This window comes from Colobus angolensis, unplaced genomic scaffold (assembly GCF_000951035.1).
Source record: "Colobus angolensis palliatus isolate OR3802 unplaced genomic scaffold, Cang.pa_1.0 Scaffold372, whole genome shotgun sequence".
In the NCBI taxonomy this organism is placed as follows: Eukaryota; Metazoa; Chordata; class Mammalia; order Primates; family Cercopithecidae; genus Colobus; species Colobus angolensis.
Window position 1 is genome coordinate 1,300,708 of NW_012117066.1, and position 2,480 is coordinate 1,303,187.

The 2,480-nt window shown below is 58.1% G+C and overlaps 1 protein-coding gene across 1 annotated transcript in view; it reads right to left on the reverse strand.

Moving 5' to 3' along the window:
* The window catches only part of PKM (pyruvate kinase, muscle), a 44,488-nt gene extending 43,756 nt beyond the window's left edge, over positions 1-732 (reverse strand). Inside the window, exon 1 of the mRNA XM_011953829.1 lies at positions 520-732. The gene's annotated coding sequence lies outside the window, so the exon portion shown is untranslated. The remainder of the gene's footprint in view (positions 1-519) is intronic.
* Between the last annotated feature and the right edge of the window lie 1,748 nt (positions 733-2,480).

The following is a 2,480-nucleotide window of genomic DNA, read 5'->3' on the forward strand; positions in this document are numbered from 1 at the left end:
AGACACGGGGCCCCAGCACCGCCCGAGCCTGCTGGGAGCTGGGAGGCGGTGATGTAAAAGGGGCGCGGGACCGCGCTCGGAGACCGGAGCAAGTGGGCGGGCGCGACCAGAGCAGAGAGGGAGGGAGGCGACAAGCCAGGCGAGGAGGGGGATGCGGGAGAGCGGACGTGACCAGCGAGCAGGGGGAGGGGCGGCGAGAGGGGACTGGGGCGCGGGAAGGGCGGTCGCGCATGAATGGAGGATGGACCCGGGAGGGGAACCAGAATGGAGTTTCAGTAAGTTATACGGAAGCCATTAGAATGAAGGGACACGCACAGGTTTAAGAGGAGTGGGTGGAAGGACCGGACTTTAAGGAGGAAGTGGAGCAAACGAGCACGCGGAGAAAGGGGAGGCAAGGGTAGAATCAATCACGAGGGACCGAGAGAAGGCAGGCAAGGATGGAGGCGCATTGAGGATTGGGGCAGGAGGATGGGACCAGAATGAGGGGGTAGGGCTGGGACGGGAAAGCAGCCGGCGGACCCGCCTGATCCGGAAGGAACGGCGCTGGGGACTTCTGAGGAGCAGGCCCCAGGCGTGAGGAGCCGTTCTCCCGTCTCTGAGCTCCACCGCGTCCCAGACTCCCCGGATCCTGCGCTGCCCCGCCTGCGTGCCCGGGGCCGGCCGGCGCGCCGGGATTCCGCACTAGCCGGGTGCACGGGCCCTTGGTGGGGACGGATGGCGCAGCCTCTTGCACCGCTCACCTCCGGCGCTGACCGACTCGGGCTACGCTGCAAACTGGAAGAGATGTGGATCCCAGGGACGTGCAGCTGCTGTGCGAGTAGCAGATGCCTCAGCCTCAAGGTTATCCCGCTGCGGGCTGCCGCAATCCCTCCGCCGCCCCGCCCTCTGTCCAATCCCGGCTCCCGGCGACCCGGGCCCCGCCCCCTGCGTCTTCGCGGGCGCAGTCACCTTCAGGAGGAAGCGCGGTGGCGGCGGCGGAACGCGCGGGCAGGTTGCCCTTTCGGGGGGACTAAATTCTGCGGCGGAAGGACACGGATTCAGAGTCACAGTCCCTTAAACTGACGGCCAATGGGAACGCGGCGGGGCAGCGGAGCCCGCCCCTAGAGCGACTTCCCTCCTAGACCCCCGGGCGCCGGGCCACCTGTTGCCGCCAAATTGGGCTGCCAGATGGAGTCTCTTTTCTTGGCTCTCGGCCCAGGCCACCCCAACTGTCCCGGCCTACCTGGGCAGGGCCCAGATTTATGGGTTCCGGGGCAGCATTCTCCCGGCCCCGCCCTGCCACTCCCCACTCCTCCGGGTGTCTACCCTGGCGCACCCTCGGAGACTGAGCTGAACGGGAAGTTGGGGAGAGCTGCAGAGTTGTGCGTGGTTGGAGGTCCCGACCGCCTTCGGAGGGGCTCTGGCACTGGAGCGGCAGTAGGGAGAACTGGGGACTGCCAAGTGGACCTGGAGCGGGAGCGCGAGGCCCTTTTCCTCGTAGGACCATTTGTTGTCTTAGGACCGCGGAACAAGGAAGGACAGGTTGGGGCCATGTGAATAATTTAGTAGGGTCTGGAATCCTGCAGAGCAAATGCCTGAGAGTAAAAAGCAAATAGACGGTGTTGATATTAGCGCAGAGCTGGGCATCTGGAAATATCAAGTCAGAACATTAGAGCCGATAACCTATGCAGGAGTCAGCATTTCTGTTTTCACCCTTGTCATGAATTTAAGTCAATATTGTTGGAACTTTTCTTACATTTTTCTACAAGACATTTTCCGATTTCCCAATTGTTAGCCACCAACCAATGATGCGAGCAATTAAACAGCTGTTAACTCTTGCCTTCATTCACAGATACAATGTCGCGTATTCAAAATGTGAAGACCGTTCTCTTAGGTTCTTTTTTTCTTTTCCTGGCAAAAGAGACCAAATGAGTGTGACCTGCTCAGGCGTACCCGCTGCCTGCAGCTGAATCACAGGCCTTCATTCGCTTCCTGTTAGCTCAGATAAGCTGGGATGAGACAGTGACAGCCTAAAAGTAAATTTCTGTTTGAAGTGAGATAAAAATTTTTCACTTTCTTCTGTAAGCCTTTCCTGGTCCCTTTAGCTGTTGTTGAGAAGGAAATGCTTGATTATTAAAGTGGTGAAAGAACATGAAGTTGTTGAGAAGAAAAAAAGACATACTCCCCTAGGGAGAGTTAGATTGCCCCCTGTCAGAGAAAGAGGGATGGCATAAAAGGCCCTCTCTGGCCCCTGAGCTGAGGACTAAGAACAGTGATGGTCAGCACTGGGATGGCAAGGGTCTGGCCGATGCTGGACTATGTTGTATTTTAAAGTTCTAAATTGTCTGGGTGCGGTGGCTCACATCTGTAATCCCAACACTTTGGGAAGCTGAGGCGGGCGAATCAAATGAGGCCAGGAGTTGAGACCATCCTGGCCAACGTGGCGAAATCCCATCTTTACTAAAAATACAAAAACTGGCCGGGCGCGGTGGCTCAAGCCT